The sequence below is a fragment of the Dendropsophus ebraccatus genome, chromosome 8 (assembly GCF_027789765.1).
Source record: "Dendropsophus ebraccatus isolate aDenEbr1 chromosome 8, aDenEbr1.pat, whole genome shotgun sequence".
Taxonomy (NCBI): Eukaryota; Metazoa; Chordata; class Amphibia; order Anura; family Hylidae; genus Dendropsophus; species Dendropsophus ebraccatus.
Window position 1 is genome coordinate 122,707,371 of NC_091461.1, and position 12,061 is coordinate 122,719,431.

The 12,061-nt window shown below is 59.1% G+C and overlaps 1 protein-coding gene across 3 annotated transcripts in view; it reads left to right on the forward strand.

Moving 5' to 3' along the window:
• BSND (barttin CLCNK type accessory subunit beta) overlaps window positions 1–12,061 on the forward strand; it is a 29,630-nt gene that overhangs the window by 4,433 nt on the left and 13,136 nt on the right. For all 3 annotated transcript variants that reach the window (XM_069979504.1, XM_069979506.1, XM_069979505.1), the window contains exon 2: window positions 713–936. The gene's annotated coding sequence lies outside the window, so the exon portion shown is untranslated. The remainder of the gene's footprint in view (window positions 1–712; window positions 937–12,061) is intronic.

The following is a 12,061-nucleotide window of genomic DNA, read 5'->3' on the forward strand; positions in this document are numbered from 1 at the left end:
TGGGATAGTGACTGGTCACTGCTGAGGTGCCGTACACACTGGGATAGTGACCGGTCACTGTGCTGAGGTGCCACACACACTGGGATAGTGACCGGTCACTGTGCTGAAGTGCAGCACACAGCAGATGGCGCTCTGGGGTCAAGAAAATCTGCTGCAGCTTTGTAAGGTTTGGAGTGTGATGATGATGATGATGATGATGATGATGATGATTGGGTCAGTATTGCCTGTATGGTACGAGGGTTTATGCTCGGTGTATTTAGAGATCACTGGAAATGCAGAATGATCAGGATGTCAGCATTAGGCTTTATTATTATCTATAACATCGGCCACTAGAGGGCAGGCTCCTCACTGCTCTGCATACAGAGGGGGCAGAACTGGGGACACTTAGGGTGCGTTCACACTATGGAATTCTCATGGATAACATCCCACGGATTACGACGCTAGCCCCCGCTTGACTCTCTGCCCATACCATAGACTCCCTTCTATGCTCGGGCAGATTCTGCCATCCGCCAAAGGATTGACATGGACAGAGGTGGCAGCAGAGAGCACTGTGTCAGACTGGAGAGAGTACATTACTTCCTGCAGGACATACAGCAGCTGATAAGTACTGGAATACTGGCGATTTTTATATAAAAGTCATTTACAAATCTGTATATTTTTCTGACACCAGTTGGTTTGAAATAATTTTTTTTTTGTGAACTTCCCCTTTAAGGATCTTCAGGCGATCCCGCAATGACCCCGATGAGTCGGATCGGCGGTTACTATTTATTGACTCTTCTTGGCTGATGGATATTTCCCCAATCCAATATCTATCAGAGACGATTCCGGGAGCGGCTTCTCAGATAGAGATCAGGCGATCACTCGTCTCTATGGAAGGGATTTATTGGTTTTAATTAGAGTGAATAGAAGGCGTCTCCTGTCTGTACCGGCCTGAAGGTAAGTGCCCGGAGAATGGGAGAGTGACACTCTATGTGCAAAAGTGACAAGTAGCAGAAGAAGCCGGCCCTCACACCGATATGTTAAAGGGGGAATCCGGGGTTATAAAAGCACAAGAGACAGGCGGGAGAGACGCAGGAGAGAGGCGGGAGAGACGCAGGAGAGATGCAGGAAAGAGGCGGGAGAGACGCAGGGGAGAGAGGCGGGAGAGACACAGGAGAGAGACAGGAGAGACGCAGGAGAGAGACAGGAGAGACGCAGGAGAGAGACGGGAGAGATGCAGTAGAGAGACAGGAGAGAGGCAGGAAAGAGGCGGGAGAGACGCAGGGGAGAGACGCAGGAGAGAGACAGGAGAGACGCAGGAGAGAGACAGGAGAGACGCAGGGGAGAGACACAGGAGAGAGGCGGGAGAGACACAGGAGAGATGCAGTAGAGAGGCGGGAGAGACGCAGGGGAGAGAGACAGGAGAGAGACGGGAGAGACGCAGGAGAGAGGCGGGAGAGACGCAGGAGAGAGACAGGAGAGACGAAGGAGAGAGACAGGAGAGACGCAAGAGAGATGCAGGAAAGAGGCGGGAGAGACGCAGGAGAGAGGCGGGAGAGACACAGGAGAGAGACAGGAGAGACGCAGGAGAAAGACGGGAGAGACGCAGGAGAGAGACGGGAGAGATGCAGTAGAGAGACAGGAGAGAGGCAGGAAAGAGGCGGGAGAGACGCAGGGGAGAGACGCAGGAGAGAGACAGGAGAGACGCAGGAGAGAGACAGGAGAAAGGCAGGAGAGAGGCAGGAGAGAGGCAGAAGAGAGGCAGGAGAGAGGCAGGAGAGACGCAGGAGAGACAGGAGAGAGGTGGGAGAGACGCAGGAGAGAGACGGGAGAGACGCAGGAGAGAGGCGGGAGAGACGCAGGAGAGAGGCGGGAGAGACGCAGGAGAGAGGCGGGAGAGAGACGGGAGAGACGCAGGAGAGAGGCGAGAGAGACGCAGGAGAGAGGCGGGAGAGAGACGAGAGAGACGCAGGAGAGAGACGGGAGAGACGCAGGAGAGAGGCGGGAGAGATGCGGGAGAGACGCAGGACAGATGTGGGAGAGACGCAGGAGAGAGGCGGGAAATACGCAGGAGAGAGGTGGTAGAGACGCAGGAGAGAGGCGGGAGAGATGCAGGAGAGAGGTGGGAGAGACGGAGGAGAGAGGCGTGAGAGACGCAGGAGAGAGGCGTGAGAGACGCAGGACAGATGCGGGAGAGACGCAGGAGAGAGGCGGGAGAGACACAGGAGAGAGGCAGGAGAGATGCAGGAGAGTCGCAGGAGAGAGGCGGGAGAGATGCAGGAGAGAGGCAGGAGAGACGCAGGAGAGAGGTGGGAGAGATGCAAGAGAGAGGCGGGAGAGACGCAGGAGAGGAATGCTGAGGTGCCGCACGCACTGGAATAGTGACCGGTCACTGTGCTGTGGTGCCGCACACACTGGGATAGACGCAGAAGAGAGGCGGGAGAGAGGCAGGAGAAAGGCGGGAGAGAGGCGGGAGAGACGCAGGAGAGAGGCGGGAGAGACGCAGGAGAGAGGTGGTAGAGACGCAGGAGAGAGGTGGTAGAGATGCAGGAGAAAGGTGGTAGAGAGGCGGGAGAGACGCAGAAGAGAGGCGGGAGAGACGCAGGACAGATGTGGGAGAGACGCAGGACAGATGCGGGAGAGATGCAGGACAGATGTGGGAGAGACGCAGGAGAGAGGCGGGAAAGACGCAGGAGAGAGGTGGTAGAGATGCAGGAGAGAGGCGGGAGAGATGCAGGAGAGAGGTGGGAGAGACGGAGGAGAGAGGCGGGAGAGACACAGGACAGATGCGGGAGAGACGCAGGAGAGAGGTGGAAGAGACGCAGGAGAGAGGCGGGAGAGATGCAAGAGAGAGGCCGAAGAGATGCAGGAGAGAGGCGGGAGAGATGCAAGAGAGAGGTGGGAGAGACACAGGAGAGACGCAGGAGAGATGCAGGAGAGACGCAGGACAGATGCGGGAGAGACACAGGAGAGAGGCGGGAGGGATGCAAGAGAAAGGCGGGAGAGACGCAGGAAAGAAGCAGGAGAGAGGCGGGAGAGAGGCGAGAGAGATGCAGAAGAGAGGTGGGAGAGATGCAAGAGAGAGGCGGGAGAGATGCAGGAGAGGTGGGAGAGATGCAAGAGAGAGGCGGGAGAGATGCAGGAGAGAGGAGGGAGAGACGCAGGAGAGGAATGCTGAGGTGCCGCACGCACTGGGATAGACGCAGAAGAGAGGCGGGAGACACGCAGGAGAGAGGCGGGAGAGAGGCAGGAGAAAGGCGGGAGAGAGGCAGGAGAAAGGTGGGAGAGAGGCAGGAGAGACGCAGAAGAGAGGCGGGAGAGAGACGGGAGAGAGGCGGAGAGACGCAGGAGAGAGGCGGGAGAGACGCAGAGAGGCGGGAGAGATGCAGGAGAGAGGTGGGAGAGACGCAGGACAGATGCGGGAGATACGCAGGACAGATGCGGGAGAGACGCAGGAGAGAGGCGGGAGGGATGCAAGAGAGAGGCGGGAGAGATGCAGGAAAGAGGCGGGAAAGAAGCAGGAGAGATGCAGGAGAGAGGCGGGAGAGATGCAGGAGAGAGGCGGGAGAAACGCAGGAGAGAGGCGGGAGAGATGCAGGAGAGAGGCGGGAGAGACGCAGGAGAGAGGCAGGAGAGAGGCGGAAGAGATGCAGGAGAGAGGCGGGAGAAACGCAGGAGAGAGGCAGGAGAGAGGTGGGAGAGAGGCGGGAGAGATGCAGGAGAGGTGGGAGAGATGCAGGAGAGAGGCGGGAGAGACGCAGGACAGATGCGGGAGAGACGCGGGAGGGATGCAAGAGAGAGGCGGGAGAGGTGCAGGAAAGAGGCGGGAGAGACGCAGGACAGATGCAGGAGAGAGGCGGGAGGGATGCAAGAGAGAGGCTGGAGAGGTGCAGGAAAGAGGCGGGAGAGAGGCGGGAGAGACGCAGGAGAGCTGCAGGAGAGAGGCGGGAGAGATGCAGGAGAGAGGCGGGAGAGAGGCAGGAGAGATGCGGGAGCGATGCAGGAGAGAGGCGAGAGAGAGGCGGGAGAGACGCAGGAGAGGTGCAAGAGAGATGCAGGAGAGGTGGGAGAGATGCAGGGGAGAGGGGGGAGAGATGCAGGAGAGAGGCGGGAGAGATGCAGGAGAGAGAAGGGAGAGATGCAGGAGAGAGGCGGGAGAGATGCAGGAGAGAGGCGGGAGAGATACAGGAGAGAGGCGGGAGAGATGCAGGAGAGAGGCGGAGAGAGGCAGGAGAGAGGCGAGAGAGAGGCAGGGGAGAGACGCAGGAGAGAGACGGCAGAGACGCAGGAGAGAGGTGGTAGAGACGCAGGAGAGAGGTGGTAGAGACGCAGGAGAGAGGTGGGAGAGATGCAGGAGAAAGGTGGTAGAGAGGCGGGAGAGACGCAGGAGAGATGCTGGAGAGAGGCAGGAGAGACGCAGGACAGATGCGGGAAAGACGCAGGACAGATGAGGGAGAGACGCAGGAGAGACGCAGGAGAGAGGTGGGAGAGACGCAGGAGAGAGGCGGGAGAAAGGCAGGAGAGAGGCAGAAGAGAGGCAGGAGAGAGGCAGGAGAGACGCAGGAGAGACAGGAGAGAGGTGGGAGAGACGCAGGAGAGAGACGGGAGAGACGCAGGAGAGAGGCGGGAGAGACGCAGTAGAGAGGCGGGAGAGACGCAGGAGAGAGGCGGGAGAGAGACGGGAGAGACGCAGGAGAGAGGCGAGAGAGACGCAGGAGAGAGGCGGGAGAGAGACGAGAGAGATGCAGGAGAGAGAAGGGAGAGACGCAGGAGAGAGGCGGGAGAGATGCGGGAGAGACGCAGGACAGATGTGGGAGAGACGCAGGAGAGAGGCGGGAAATACGCAGGAGAGAGGTGGTAGAGACGCAGGAGAGAGGCGGGAGAGATGCAGGAGAGAGGTGGGAGAGACGGAGGAGAGAGGCGTGAGAGACGCAGGAGAGAGGCGTGAGAGACGCAGGACAGATGCGGGAGAGACGCAGGAGAGAGGCGGGAGAGACACAGGAGAGAGGCAGGAGAGATGCAGGAGAGACGCAGGAGAGAGGCGGGAGAGATGCAGGAGAGAGGCAGGAGAGACGCAGGAGAGAGGTGGGAGAGATGCAAGAGAGAGGCGGGAGAGACGCAGGAGAGGAATGCTGAGGTGCCGCACGCACTGGAATAGTGACCGGTCACTGTGCTGTGGTGCCGCACACACTGGGATAGACGCAGAAGAGAGGCGGGAGAGAGGCAGGAGAAAGGCGGGAGAGAGGCGGGAGAGACGCAGGAGAGAGGCGGGAGAGACGCAGGAGAGAGGTGGTAGAGACGCAGGAGAGAGGTGGTAGAGATGCAGGAGAAAGGTGGTAGAGAGGCGGGAGAGACGCAGGACAGATGTGGGAGAGACGCAGGACAGATGTGGGAGAGACGCAGGACAGATGCGGGAGAGATGCAGGACAGATGTGGGAGAGACGCAGGAGAGAGGCGGGAAAGACGCAGGAGAGAGGTGGTAGAGATGCAGGAGAGAGGCGGGAGAGATGCAGGAGAGAGGTGGGAGAGACGGAGGAGAGAGGCGGGAGAGACACAGGACAGATGCGGGAGAGACGCAGAAGAGAGGTGGAAGAGACGCAGGAGAGAGGCGGGAGAGATGCAAGAGAGAGGCCGAAGAGATGCAAGAGAGAGGTGGGAGAGACACAGGAGAGACGCAGGAGAGATGCAGGAGAGACGCAGGACAGATGCGGGAGAGACACAGGAGAGAGGCGGGAGGGATGCAAGAGAAAGGCGGGAGAGACGCAGGAAAGAAGCAGGAGAGAGGCGGGAGAGAGGCGAGAGAGATGCAGAAGAGAGGCGAGAGAGATGCAGGAGAGACACAGGAGAGATGCAGGAGAGAGGCGGGAGAGACGCAGGAGAGAGGTGGGAGAGATGCAAGAGAGAGGCGGGAGAGATGCAGGAGAGGTGGGAGAGATGCAAGAGAGAGGCGGGAGAGATGCAGGAGAGAGGCGGGAGAGACGCAGGAGAGGAATGCTGAGGTGCCGCACGCACTGGGATAGTAACCGGTCACTGTGCTGAGGTGCCGCACACACTGGGATAGACGCAGAAGAGAGGCGGGAGACACGCAGGAGAGAGGCGGGAGAGAGGCAGGAGAAAGGCGGGAGAGAGGCAGGAGAAAGGCGGGAGAGAGGCAGGAGAGACGCAGAAGAGAGGCGGGAGAGAGACGGGAGAGAGGCGGAGAGACACAGGAGAGAGGCGGGAGAGACGCAGAGAGGCGGGAGAGATGCAGGAGAGAGGTGGGAGAGACGCAGGACAGATGCGGGAGATACGCAGGACAGATGCGGGAGAGACGCAGGAGAGAGGCGGGAGGGATGCAAGAGAGAGGCGGGAGAGATGCAGGAAAGAGGCGGGAAAGAAGCAGGAGAGATGCAGGAGAGAGGCGGGAGAGATGCAGGAGAGAGGCGGGAGAAACGCAGGAGAGAGGCGGGAGAGATGCAGGAGAGAGGCGGGAGAGACGCAGGAGAGAGGCAGGAGAGAGGCGGAAGAGATGCAGGAGAGAGGCGGGAGAAACGCAGGAGAGAGGCAGGAGAGAGGTGGGAGAGAGGCGGGAGAGATGCAGGAGAGGTGGGAGAGATGCAGGAGAGAGGCGGGAGAGACACGGGAGAGACGCAGGACAGATGCGGGAGAGACGCGGGAGGGATGCAAGAGAGAGGCGGGAGAGGTGCAGGAAAGAGGCGGGAGAGACGCAGGACAGATGCAGGAGAGAGGCGGGAGGGATGCAAGAGAGAGGCGGGAGAGGTGCAGGAAAGAGGCGGGAGAGAGGCGGGAGAGACGCAGGAGAGCTGCAGGAGAGAGGCGGGAGAGATGCAGGAGAGAGGCGGGAGAGAGGCAGGAGAGATGCGGGAGAGAGACGGGAGAGACACAGGAGAGAGGTGGGAGAGATGCAAGAGAGAGGCGGTAGAGATGCAGGAGAAAGGCAGGAGAGAGGCGCGAGAGATGCAGGAGAGGTGGGAGAGATGCAGGAGAGAAGCGGGAGAGACGCAGGAGAGGCGAGAGAGACACAGGAGAGAGGCGGGAGAGGCGGGAGAGACGCAGGACAGATGCGGGAGAGACGCAGGACAGATGCGGGAGAGACACAGGAGAGAGGCGGGAGGGATGCAAGAGAGAGGCGGGAGAGGTGCAGGAAAGAAGCGGGAGAGAGGCGGGAGAGATGCAGGAGAGAGGCGGGAGAGACACAGGAGAGAGGCGGGAGAGACGCAGGAGAGGTGCAAGAGAGATGCAGGAGAGGTGGGAGAGATGCAGGGGAGAGGGGGGAGAGATGCAGGAGAGAGGCGGGAGAGATGCAGGAGAGAGGGGGGAGAGATGCAGGAGAGAGGCGGGAGAGATGCAGGAGAGAGGCGGGAGAGATACAGGAGAGAGGCGGGAGAGATGCAGGAGAGAGGCGGAGAGAGGCAGGAGAGAGGCGAGAGAGAGGCAGGGGAGAGACGCAGGAGAGAGACGGCAGAGACGCAGGAGAGAGGTGGTAGAGACGCAGGAGAGAGGTGGTAGAGACGCAGGAGAGAGGTGGGAGAGATGCAGGAGAAAGGTGGTAGAGAGGCGGGAGAGACGCAGGAGAGATGCTGGAGAGAGGCAGGAGAGACGCAGGACAGATGCGGGAAAGACGCAGGACAGATGCGGGAGAGACGCAGGAGAGAGGTGGGAGAGACGCAGGAGAGAGGCGGGAGAGATGCAAGAGAGAGGCAGGAGAGACGCAGGACAGATGCGGGAGAGACGCAGGAGAGAGGTGGGAGAGACGCAGGAGAGAGGCGGGAGAGATGCAAGAGAGAGGTGGGAGAGACGCAGGACAGATGCAGGAGAGACGCAGGACAGATGCGGGAGAGATGCAGGAGAGAGGCAGGAGGGATACAAGAGAGAGGCGGGAGAGATGCAGGAAAGAGGCGGGAAAGAAGCAGGAGAGATGCGGAAGCGATGGAGGAGAGAGGCGAGAGAGATGCAGGAGAGAGGCAGGAGAGACGCAGGAGAGACACAGGAGAGATGCAGGAGAGAGGCGGGAGAGACAGGAGAGATGCAGGAGAGAGGCGGGAGAGACGCAGGAGAGAGGTGGGAGAGATGCAGGAGAGAGGCGGGAGAGACACAGGAGAGACGCAGGAGAGGAATGCTGAGGTGCCGCACACGCTGGGATAGACGCAGAAGAGAGGCGGGAGACACGCAGGAGAGAGACGGGAGAGAGACGCAGGAGAGAGGCAGGAGAAAGGCGGGAGAGACGCAGAAGAGAGGCGGGAGAGACGCAGGAGAGAGACGGGAGAGATGCAGGACAGATCGCAGGACAGATGCGGGAAAGACGCAGAAAAGAGGCGGGAAAGAAGCAGGAGAGATGCAGGAGCGATGCAGGAGAGAGGCGGGAGAGATGCAGAAGAGAGGCGGGAGAAACGCAGGAGAGAGGCGGGAGAAACGCAGGAGAGATGCAGGAGAGAGGCGGGAGAGATGCAGGAGAGAGGCGGAAGAGAGGCAGGAGAGAGGCGGGAGAGACGCAGGAGAGAGGCGGGAGAGATGCAAGAGAGAGGCGGGAAAGATGCAGGAGAGGTGGGAGAGATGCAGGAGAGAAGCAGGAGAGACACAGGAGAGAGACGCAGGACAGATGCAGGACAGATGCGGGAAAGACGCAGGAGAGAGGCGGGAGGGATGCAAGAGAGAGGCGGGAGAGGTGCAGGAAAGAGGCGGGAGAGACGCAGGACAGATGCAGGAGAGAGGCGGGAGGGATGCAAGAGAGAGGCGGGAGAGGTGCAGGAAAGAGGCGGGAGAGACGCAGGACAGATGCAGGAGAGAGGCGGGAGGGATGCAAGAGAGAGGCGGGAGAGGTGCAGGAAAGAGGCGGGAGAGATGCAGGAGAGAGGCGGTAGAGATGCAGGAGAGAGACGGGAGAGACACAGGAGAGAGGCGGGAGAGATGCAGGAGAGAGGCGAGAGAGACGCAGGAGAGAGGCGGGAGAGACGCAGGAGAGAGGCGGGAGAGATGCAGGAGAGAGGCGAGAGAGACGCAGGAGAGAGGCGGGAGAGACGCAGGAGAGAGGTGGGAGAGATGCAAGAGAGAGGCGGGAGAGATGCAGGAGAGGTGGGAGAGATGCGGGAGAGGTGGGAGAGATGCAGGAGAGAGGCGGGAGAGACGCAGGAGAGGCGAGAGAGACACAGAAGAGAGGCGGGAGAGGCACAGGAGAGAGGTGGGAGAGACACAGGACAGATGCGGGAGAGAGGCGGGAGGGATGCAAGAGAGAGGCGGGAGAGGTGCAGGAAAGAAGCGGGAGAGAGGCGGGAGAAATGCAGGAGAGAGGTGGGAGAGAGGCGGGAGAGATGCAGGAGAGAGGCGGGAGAGACGCAGGAGAGAGGCGGGAGAGACGCAGGAGAGATGCAAGAGAGATGCAGGAGAGGTGGGAGAGACGCAGGAGAGAGGCGGGAGAGACGCAGGAGAGAGACGGGAGAGATGCAGGAGAGAGGCGGGAGAGACGCAGGAGAGAGGCGGGAGAGATGCAGGAGAGAGGCGGGAGAGACGCAGGACAGATGCAGGAGAGACGCAGGACAGATGCGGGAGAGACGCAGGAGAGAGGCGGTAGGGATGCAAGAGAGAGGCGGGAGAGATGCAGGAAAGAGGCGGAACAGATGCAGGAGAGAGGAGGGAGAGACGCAGGAGAGAGGCGGGATAGACGCAGGAGAGAGGCGGGATAGACGCAGGAGAGAGGCGGGAGAGAGGCAGGAGAGAGGCGGGAGAGAGGCGGGAGAGAGGCAGGAGAGAGGCGGGAGAGAGGCAGGAGAGAGGCGGGAGAGATGCAGTAGAGAGGCTGGAGAGATGCAGGAGAGAGGCGGGAGAGACGCAGGAGAGAGGCAGGAGAGAGGCAGGAGAGATGCAGGAGAGACAGGATCCTATGGAGCACCTGGTGAAAATATGGCGGCCAGAGACATGAGGTGCTGGAGGTCGGCCATGGACACGAGGATAATGAGACATTGATTAGATATGATAAGATATTGATAGGAGATTGGTGACCTGGATTGATCTGTGTCCTCCCTGCACCCGTCCCTGTGATGTCTGTGCCCTCCCTGCACCCCTCCCTGTGATGTTTGTGTCCTCCCTGCAACCGTCACTGTGATGTCTGTGTCCTCCCTGCAACCGTCACTGTGATGTCTGTGCCCTCCCTGAACCCGTCCCTGTGATGTCTGTGTCCTCCCTGCACCCGTCCCTGTGATGTCTGTGTCCTCCCTGCAACCGTCCCTGCGATGTTTGTGTCCTCTCTGCACTTGTCCCTGTGATGTCTGTGCCCTCCCTGCACCCGTCCCTGTGATGTTTGTGTCTTTCTGCACCCGTCCCTGTGATGTGTGTGTCCTCCCTGCGGGGCCGTCCGTGATGTCTGTGTCCTCCCTGTGATGTCTGTGCCCTCCCTGCACCCGTCCCTGTGATGTCTGTGTCCTCCCTGCACCCGTCCCTGTGATGTCTGTGCCCTCCCTGCACCCGTCCCTGTGATATCTGTGCCCTCCCTGCACCCGTCCCTGTGATGTCTCTGTTGATGTGACGGCTTCGGGATCGTCTGCGCTCATCACCTGTATTTATACTCAATAAACACGACGAGGACAAGAAGAGGCTGCAGTGTTGTGTATTTATGGTGACAACAACGTAATTGTCAGGAAACAAAGTAAAGCGTTCCTGATAACCGCTCCGTACACAGCGGCAACGTCACCTCAGGGTTTGGGGTCAATCTATGAGGCCTGGAAGGATTTACTGTGCTTTATAATCCCCACACACTCAGGAATAGAGCCCAGACGGACGCCATGACGCTTTCTGGCAGTGCTGCAAAGTAGGAATCATTTACAGCGCTGGGTTCAGCTTTATAAACTTTTATAACTAAAAAGTCCGGGTTCACTCCATGTTTTCTGCGCACGTCACAAGAACCTGTCAGCATTCTGCCGAGAAAGGGATGCCGACATATACTGTGGTGACAGCTGCCGCCCCAATTCACTCAGTGGCCCAGAGCCCCATTATATTTGTGGAGACCCAGATGGAGTGACTCCGCCTATTTGGACTATTAAAATGAATTTGGCCCCTGCCGTCCATATACATCAGCGTCCTGCTCAGGACAGTTACCTGTGACAACGAAAACGTAATGTGAACACGGCCCTGGATGGGCGGGGGGTGGGGGGCGCTGTTCTTTCTCTACGTGTAAGGGAGATCTTTAGGCGTCAGGGTAGGAGCAGTCAGCCTGATCTAAGTGCCGGCGGGTTAGGAACAGGTCGCGGCTGAAGGTCATTACATGGAAATCAGGAGAAGTTTTACGGGACTCTCCTTTACATTCTTCATCAGGAAACTTTCTGGCTCATTGTTCTTATTTAAGAAATGTCCAGAGACAAATGACGCCATCTTCTCCAGAAGATCGGACCGGGTCTGATATAAATGTTTGCTGACATACATGTGCGAGGTCTTATTTTCCCATGAAGAAGAATTCACATTTAAACAAAAAAAGAACATTTAACATATACTGTATAGTCTGGAGACTGTATCAAACTATCCCAGCAGTTCCTGCGTCACTTGTACAGCATACGGTATGGCAGCTTCTGGACACCAGGAGCAGCTCACCACATCATACTTGTACAGCACAGCAGGGACAGTGTACGGTACGGCAGCCTCTGGCCCCAAGGGGGATCTCACCACAGCACACACGTACAGCACTGCAGGGACAGGGGCTTCCAACCACCAGGGGAGCTCACCACATCACACTTGTACAGTACAGCAGGGACAGCATACAGTATGGCGGCTTCTGGACACCAGGAGAAGCTCACCACAGCATACTTGTACAGCACAGCAGGGACAGTGTACGGTACGGCAGCCTCCGGCCCCAAGGGGGATCTCACCACAGCACACTCGTACAGCACTGCAGGAACAGCGGCTTCCAACCACCAGGAGGAGCTCACCACATCACACACAGCAGGGACAGCGTACAGTATGGCGGCTTCTGGCAACCAGGGTGAGCTCACTACAGCACACTCGCCGACCGCTTTGCCGTTATCTCCTTTCCCTTTAAACCCCTTTCATGTGGGGAGCAAGTACCTCACATCTCTTGTGTTGCTACTACTGATGGACT